This window comes from Elephantulus edwardii, unplaced genomic scaffold, assembly GCF_000299155.1.
Source record: "Elephantulus edwardii isolate Elephantulus edwardi_28Jun2011 unplaced genomic scaffold, EleEdw1.0 scaffold00002, whole genome shotgun sequence".
NCBI classification, from domain to species: domain Eukaryota; kingdom Metazoa; phylum Chordata; class Mammalia; order Macroscelidea; family Macroscelididae; genus Elephantulus; species Elephantulus edwardii.
The window spans coordinates 33,174,968-33,183,900 of record NW_006399752.1 but is presented as its reverse complement, the minus strand read 5'-3'; the positions used below and the strand labels follow the sequence as shown (position 1 = coordinate 33,183,900).

Here is an 8,933-nt window from a genome sequence, read left to right as displayed (position 1 = left end):
TGGAAACTCTGTGAACTTTGATAAATGTCGATAGTTGTAGAGGAGCTTTAGTCCTTTTGTTCATAGGGTCGCTTTGAGTTTTGCTCGACTCGAAGGCCATCACCAACAACATAGACAACCTTTAGGTTGACTAGGAGAATGTTTAAGTGCATTACTGCCTGTCACATGTGTGAGAGGATTCGCCATTGGTAGGAATATGTTTGGGGTTTTTTTTTGACAGATGCTTCCTTGTCCACCAGCAGCTAGCTGTTCCATCAGCATCTGAGGCCCTCTCCTTACATCGACCTGCCTTGGGGGACAAGTCATAGCTGGCTTCACAGCCAAGTCAGCCCTCCTCCCTTTAGCCCAATAATGGATCACTGAAGGAGAAGTGGCCTACTTCTGGGCAATGTCATGTAAACAGGAGACTGGTGGTACCGTGGATCAGGCATTGGACAACTAGGTCCTCTGTTCAAGGCAAGCAGCAGCTTCATGGGAGAAAGACGTGTTAAGGTGCTTCTGTAAACACCGGAAGCCTACTCGGAAGTTGTGTGCCCTGCAGGGTCACTGTCAGTCAGGAGCCTTAACAGCAGGGGTTTGGGTTTCAGTTTCTCCCTTTCCCTAATAGAAACTTTGGGAGAAGAAAGCCCTCTTCTTCCTTCCTGCTTTGAAAACAAGTGTGCTGAATAGTCTGCAGCAGCCTCCTTGAAACCATGAGGCAAGACCAAGTGTTAGAGCAATGGGTCAGGCAGTGGGTCCACCCACTGGGCTCGTGGAAGCTGCCATGCTGTGGTGGTGTGGCCTTGCAGTGGCCCCTTCCTGCCCGCTAGACTTTGGGAATGAGTGCTGCCCAGGGGTGGGGAAATGGGAATGGATACCGAACGAAGAGTGATTCTCTATGTCTGGAGTGTTTCTCTTGATAATGTGATGGTCAGTCCATATGAAATCCATGGAATAGTATAAAGCTGTTCATTTTAGAAATGACTTAATCACAGAGAAAATGCTGTATCAAATATTAAACAAAATTAACAGGAGATTGAGAGGGAGGATGTTGGAAAAAAATTGGAAAGTCAGGATGCCGAAATGTTATGAGGGTTTGCTTCTGGGAGGAAGAATTTTGGGCAGTTTTTCTGTTTGTGTATTTGTATTTTGTGATCAGACGTTGTTGTTAAGTGCTGTCGAGTTGTAGGCAACTCATAGTGATCCTATGAACGAAAGAAAGTTCTGGACACCTGTATAACTTTCGTCCTTTCTCCATATTCATAGGGTTTCCAGAGGCAAGTTATTACGGAAGTGGATGCCACTCCTGCTTCCAAGCTTATTTTAATCAGGGAGCTCCACCAAACACTGTCCACCATGGGTAACCATTAGCGCATTTGACTCATCAGTGTTGCAGTGTTCAGCTTCACAGCGAACACGAGTTACCGCTGTACGGCAAGTGGACAGACCAGGGCTATACAGCCTAGAGGAATGTTTGACCAAAAACAATGAAAAGCAGACCTGAGGGCCGAGGAGTAGAGTCAAACCACCTTTGGCTTGGGAGCATGACTTTCTGGCCAGTAGGCCATTTGCTCGCTCTCTGTGCTGCTGTTGGTCAAACATATTTTTTTAAAAAAAAATATATATAACTTGTTTATTCTTTGTTTAATAAAGTGATTAACAGTGTTTGTCTCATTACAGACTCATCTGTATTCATACTCGCCTGTTCCAGAAACGTTTCATACCCACACAGTGTCTAACACATCTTACTAACCTTAAGAAAGAATGTATAATAATAAAAGTTTTTTGTGTAGAAAGATGGAAGTAGAAAAATGCCGGTCAAGTGTCCAGAGAGAAAGGCAGCTTTCTGAAATAACTGAATATACTGAATGACTGAAATAACGTTTCTTGCCCATGGTTCAGGAAGATATATCTGCTGGGATCTGAGAAATTAAGCAACCTTTGATATCCAAACTGACTCTACAAGTTCTCTGCTGTGCCAGCTTTAGGTCTAATGCAGTACATTTTAAGAGGCCAAACTAATTAGTTCTGAGATTAGTGTTGAGGAATAAGTACAAATACACCCACGGTCTAACTTTGGCAGTGACAGAAACTGATCAGTTAGTTCCTGGGTCAAGCCACTTGTGAACAGCCATCAGTCCCATCCCCAGACTTCATGTACTAGAGTCCCTCAGAGACTGGGCACCAGAGGTGACAGGCTGACTTGACATGAGTTACTTCATTGAACACTCAAAAAGGTGGATTAGCAGTCTTTACAGTATCCTTCAGCTAATCAGCATGACTCCATCTCTAGGAAGAGCAGGGCTGAATAATTCCCCACGTGTCAGGTTAGGCAGGATTTGGAGTGATAACTGAAAAGAGAAAGCACGAGGTTCTAATCTGTCGAATCTCTATAGTATAGATCCAACAGGCTGCGACACTTACATAGACTGGCAGAGCACATGGTCTTCAAAGATCTGCTTCTGGCCTTTTGGAAAGCTCTTGTCACAAATTGGACAGTCCAGACAAAGGACCTGCACACGCTGCTCCAAACTGCGATCCTCATTATTCATATCCTCAGCAAAGCCCATGTTGCCAGGGGAGTGTTTTGTGATGGTGGAAAAAAGCACTTTCTTCATACCACAATATGGGTTTCCATATACAAGCCTTGGATTTTGTCATTCGTCTCCGTGAGCTGAAGCAGGCACTTGAGAGCGCAAAGAATCAAGATCCAAACCTATATAACTCAGCAGTCTTCTGTTCTCCTTCAAAAGATCATTTTCTGTTTTCTCTCTTTTTCTTTCTGCAGAGTTTTACATATAAACTCATTCTCAGTATTTTTGACAGGTCAAAGCTCTGGTCCATTACCTCTTGTTGCTTCCCCATTGCAGATGCTTCCTTCTGTTTCACCACCTGCTCCAGCTTCTTCTGGTTGGTTAAACTGAGGAGTAGCTGGTCGTTTTCCTCTCTCAGGCGTTCCACGTGTTCAGTCTTATCTTGATCTCCGAGAAGAAGCTTCTCCATTGCTTTCTCTTGAATTAACAGCTGAGTCTGAAGCTGATTATTCTGATACCCATCTTATTTTCTGAAGACATCTTCTGGGCTGTTTTGTGTGTGTGTGTTTTTTCCTTTGAGTAGCAGCAGTTCTGTCTCCCAACAGTCCTTTTGCTCCTTGACATTGATATTTTTCTGGGTTTCTAACGCCTCTTGTCGTCCCTGCATCCTCTGGAGTCTGACACAGCTGCCTTTCAGCTCCTGGCTTTCTTTACAAAGCTCCTCGTTTCGCTGATCAAGCTCCTTCATGTCTCCCCGAGTGCTCACCACCAGGATGTTGTCTTCACGTTCTGGACGGAATTGGAAAAGGGATACTAGCACCCCTGACCACACCAGCCTCATCCACACAGCAGAACTGGTAATACTGGTCACCCTTGGGTAGTGATACGCTTTGAATTGAACTTTTTGCTCTTTGGCTGATGCATATTCAGGTCAACAGGCAAAATAACCCACATGAAGGTATAAATACTGCCGGATTGTCTTCCACCCCACTCTAAAAATGCCAGTCCAATCATGTCAACAGGGGACAAAATGGGTGAGGGTATAATGGCATGTGATGTGCCCTCCAGGGACGCTGTTATAGATGACCTGGGCAAAGTGGCAGTGATCCAACACAACAGCTGATGTGGGGCATCGCCTGTAATCTCTTCCATGGTGAGGGTCCAAGAGTTGGAGTCGTCAGCAGCACAACAGCAATCGATCAAACGTATAATCAGAAAATAAAACAGATGTAAACAAACATTTGTGGGTAGGTGAAGGAAAGGCAACCATATACAGTAAGTGTTTGATTTGCCATTGTCATTAATTATACTAGTCAATTAAAATTAATGTTCTAAAACCATTTATTTGAATAAAATACCACTGTGGTTTGTAAACTTACACTCAAATAAAAACATTCAGAAGGAAAAACGTTTGTGGAAACCTGATTGTATTATTTTGAATTTGTGATGACTTTCTTTCATCATTTTCTCATTTCATGTCAGATCTTCCAGATACCTTAGCCAGCTGAAAGACAGACTGAATATTTCCACACTCACAGACAGACAAACTGGAAGCTGGTTTTCCATTTAAAAATCCAACGGTGAGGCGTTTGACTGAGTCACACTCCTCTGGCCTCATGCTTCCTGCCTGGGGAGTTGCCTCTTGACCTGCCACTTCTCATCTGCGTAGTCTCACACTGAGCCCTTCTTCCTCTCCAGAGAAAGTTCTCATAGCCCCATGTTCCTTCCCGTGAGGTTGCGGTCTCACGGGTTTTCAGAGGCTGGAAATCACTCAGGAGGTTGCCCGTTTTCTGTGGGGCAGCTGTTGGATTCAGGCCTCCACCTGTGGGTTGGCGGCACAGCTCCATTCCCGCCGTAGCTACCTCACGTCCACCTGAAGGAAGTCCTGCCTGGCCCAGCACCATCTCACAGCTGTCTTGAGCCTGATGTTCAGTCTCTGTCAGTCTCTCCTATTAAGGATCTTCTTTTCTGTTGACCGTCTCCCAACCCTGACGTCCTGCTCCGGGGTGACCCTTCCTGGTAACATGGCCAAGGGGAGCTCTGGTGACCTAGTGGGTAGGATACTGCACTGCCAACCTAAAAGGTTTGAATCCACCAGCTGCCCTGAGGGAGAACGATGGTCAGTCTTCTCCTGTGTGATTTGCAGCCTCTGAAAACCCTCTGGCAGGTGAGCTGTGCGCTGGTTCCCACCTGATGACAGTGCATCCAGTGTGAGCCCAAGTTTGGCCGTCGTTGCTCGTTGCTCCCGAAACAAGTTTGTCCAGTCTCCTATTTCCTGATCTATTCATTATTCTTGGCCAGCACCATAACTTACGGGCACCACTTTCTTCATTGTACTTTGCTGTGTTAGAATTCTCAGTCCACTAAGTCCCAGGGCCACCAGTTGATGTCCACACAAGCTGGTGCTCAGGGCCAATAAGTGAGCAAGCCATTGGAACCTCTCTTTGGGTGGAGGGAAATGGTGTGAAGAATTCACCGACTCATTGCGAGTCAAGGGGACCCCAGAGCTGCTTGACCAGACATTCGACATGGGTTGACGCAGTGCTGCCCACCAGCACGGCACTGCCCATGAGCAGCTGTGTTCCGCTGAGGAGCCTAGCGTGTGCCTTTGCCACAGCTGTAGGTTGTCTGCAAGAGTGGATCCCTGCCACAGTGTCCTTCCCCGGGCTGGAGGCACTCCTGGGGATAAATAACACTAAAACTCCACAGCCACTCGGAATTTCACAGTGCTGCTATTTCAGTGAGACACTTTAATGGCTCATAAATAGAGCATAGAGAAAGCCCATCATTGGGGAAGGTGGTGGCCCCGTGTGGAATAGTATGCAGCCCTCAAAAGGAACAAGTGAGGTTGTGCCCAACTCACAAGACACACATGCATGGACACCTGGAGAGTAGGGTCCCAGTGACCCAAAACCACCTGCGTGTGAAATGCTTGTGTTGTCATTTGAAGAAGGATCCGAAGGTGCACAGGCATTGACTCAAGGGTTTTTTGGAAGAAAGGCCTGGTGATCTCTGGAAAAGCAGCTGTTGGAAACCCCCTGGGGTACAGTTATCTCACATAAGGGCTGGGGTCCACTCATCAACTGGTTGGTACAAGGCGGGGTGGAGGGAGCATAAAGAATGAGAGATGAGGTGTAGGTGTTGAACGCTGAGCAGACGTGTGATGTCACAGCTCATCATTTGAAGGCTGGACGGGGACTGGGCAGCGAGCTGTACACCGTGGCAGTCCCTGCCCCTGACGGGACATAGCAGCTCCTTGGACCCAGGTGTTGGAGACTGTGCCCCCAGGACCACAGTGTGTCTAGTCTATTTAGTGTGAGCAGAGCAGGTATCTGCCCATCTGTGACCTCACCAGTGGGGTCAGGTATGGCAGGGTCTTCAGGACAGCACAGGTTGGGGCACCCTGCCGATCTCTCGTCTGTAGGGTTGAATGAGTTGTCGAAGACGTAATGGGCACTAACAAGAGCCTGGGTTCTAAGGAGCCCTGGTGGTGCAGTGTGTGCGTTACTTGTTGCTAACGGAATGGCAGGTGATTGAAATTCACCAGCGACTCCTCAGGGGGAAAGATGGATAGTTCTGTGAAGATTTACAGCCTTTCAGGCCTGCTAAAGGTCGGGGTGGTAAACAATTCTGAGGAGCCATAATGGTATGGTGGTTGAGCACCCACTTCCCATTTGAGAGGTTAGTAGTTCAAAGCCAGCAGCCCGCTCTGAGATCAAGGCATCTGCTTCCAACAGTGTTGACAGCCTTTGGGGTGGTTGCACTCTGTGACAGCATCGCTATGCGCTCTCCCACAAGGACAAGGGGCTCCCTCCCGGTCTCCCCACCTCAACCCTGTGCATTGCTGGAGCCCTGTACCCACTCTTTCTCTGCCTCCCTTCTCTTGCTGTCTCTCCTCTTCATCCGCTGCCTCCTTCTGCATCTGTCATTTCTTTACCCGTCACCCCATGCCTTGGCCTTTTTCTCACCTTCCCTGGCGTGCTTCTGTCTGTTCACCCCGTTCTCGGTACCCAGGATGGTGCCACGCGTCATGAATAGAGCCAGTTTTCGGTTGTGCTGTGGGGTTCTGCACTTCTTGGAAAATCCTAGCCCACGCTGCTGTTTCTGTGTCTGGGCTTTCACGTGGCCTTTAACTTCTTGGTCCCCTGTGATTCTCATCTGATCCCTATGCCAGTCATGCCTGATCTGTGTGGGAAATAATCCTTAAACCTGACCTGTGTCCCTTCTCCCTTCCCAGCCAGGCCCTGGGTGCCAGGATGGGGAACAGCATGACCTCCCATTCTCTGGTGAACATTGTACAGGGCTGCAGAGACCAGGGAGGTAAAATGTCACTTGTCTGGCTGTCCAGGACTGACAGGTAAGGGATCCAGGGCACAGTGCAAAGCGAACTCATTTCTGCGGCCACTTCCTGCTTTAAAGCCTGCCTATACCGTGGGCTCTGCCTGGTTCACAAGCTCTGATGGAGTACTGAGTATCATGTCAGACTGTTCACACACAGGCCAGCGGTTCAAATCCACTAGCTTCTCTGTGGGAGAACAATGGACAGTTTCCTGGAGATCCCCAGTCCCAGAAGCCCACCGGCGGGCACTGTGAGTCACAGTCGGCCTGGCAGCAGCAGGCTACTTTTTTTGTTTGGGGGTTGATGTAAGCTGACCTGCTCACTGCCTTAAACCAGGCTGTTGGGTGCGTTTGATGAGGCAGCACTGGCTGGAATTCCGTCAGGGAATTAAGGAACTAAACGCCTTCCATGGCCTCAACCTGGGGCGTGGCCAGCTGGCCAGCTCCACCCTGGCGACAGAGAAAGTGTGTGGAGTCCAGAGGCTCTGCCAGCTGGGAAGTGGCAAAGCTGGTAAGTTCGGTGTTTGACCCTGTCAGTGAGGAGGGCACCTAGACGTGCCGTTGACCAGAGGCTGGTGGGGTCCTGTCCCAGGACGAGGGCTGGGCCACTGCTCTCTGCAAGCCTGCCCCACGTCAGCTTTAAAACAGCCATCACCTCCCTGAGAAGGTCAAGGAGAGCTCACGTGGCAGAAGACATGGGAAGAAGAGGAAGTGGACCAACCATCAAAGGGGGAGATGGGGAGTGGCCTGCGCTTTCCTTTGCTCACAGGGCCTTGACCCTGGGTCTGGGACTTGCCACTGTCATGCCTGCTGCTGGTGGAGGGGGGCTGTCATCGTGGGAGCCATATAGTCCTGGGTCTCTGGGCCTGTGACCCTTAGCCAGTATCAGTGGCCTGTTGTCCTCTCCAGCTCTCAGATTCTTTGTTTCTGTTCTTAGATGACATCATGTCACTCTGGACTCTGCAGCCCCACGTGACAAGGTAGACATGTGCTGGGGGTCTTCTGGGCTGTGACCTTCATAACAGGAGCTGGGGTCCCACCGTGGTCATGCCCTTGGCCAACCCAGAGGTCAGAGGTTTGGACTCACCAGCTGCTCTGCTTCCATACAGATCAGACTAACACGCACCAAAACCATGTCCACTGAGTGTCTTCAGGCTTGTGGGACTCACAGCCGGGTTTCTGAGGAGACTCACCTTGCTCCTGTGGAGGGCCTGGTGGGATCAGATGGCTGACCTCTCAGTTCTGTATGGTGACTGCCTCGGAAGCCCCACACGGCAGTTGTGCTCTGTCCCACAGTATCGCTTTGAATTGGGATGTGCTCGGTGCCACTGGGTTTGGGGGTCTTTGTTTTGGTTTTAGTACAGAAGAGGACTCCCAATGGGTAAGTGTTCACCTCCTATCCAAAAGATTAGTGGTTAAGGTCACACCAGAGACACTCAGAAGAAAATCCCAGACATCAACTTCTAAAAGTCTCTTTCTCAATGCAGTGTAGGGGGAGCGGGGGGAGGGATTATATACCACTGAAGGAATTTTTCTTTTACTCTTCAAAGAGAGGAGTGAACTGGAGGGGAGGGGTGGGCAGAGAGAAAAGTGCAACAATGAATGAATGGAAATCCAAAATCTCTGTAAATGTTCATTAAAATTAATAAAATTTTTTTTTTAATTCTATTTAAAAAAAGAGTCTCTGTCCAGAAAGCCCACGGGGCACTGCACTGCTCTGACACAGCGTGCTTGTGAGTCACAGACACTTTGATGGCAGCTGTCGCTGAGGGGAGAAAGGCTTTCAGGAAGCCATGAGCTGCACCCCAGGCACCACCCTCTGACTTTTCACATGAGAAGTAGAATCCCAGACAAGTCGAGGGCTGGGCTGGAGGGCAAACCCACTGTGGGACCCTGAGCTTTGCTTTTAGAACATGATGATGTGTGTCCTGCCTTGTGTTACCACACTCAGGTCAAAGCATCAGAGGGCAGCACAGGATCCAGCAGTGTTTTGTTCAGTTTCATGTAGAATCACTGAGTCTGAGACAACTTCATGGCATCTCGCAACAACAAGACGTTGTTGTCATGTGCCGTCAGTCACTT

The 8,933-nt window shown here is 48.9% G+C and overlaps 1 pseudogene; it reads right to left on the bottom strand.

The window, feature by feature from the left end:
- Positions 1–2,399: 2,399 nt before the first annotated feature.
- LOC102851308 lies at positions 2,400–3,636 on the bottom strand (annotated as a pseudogene).
- Positions 3,637–8,933: the final 5,297 nt, after the last annotated feature.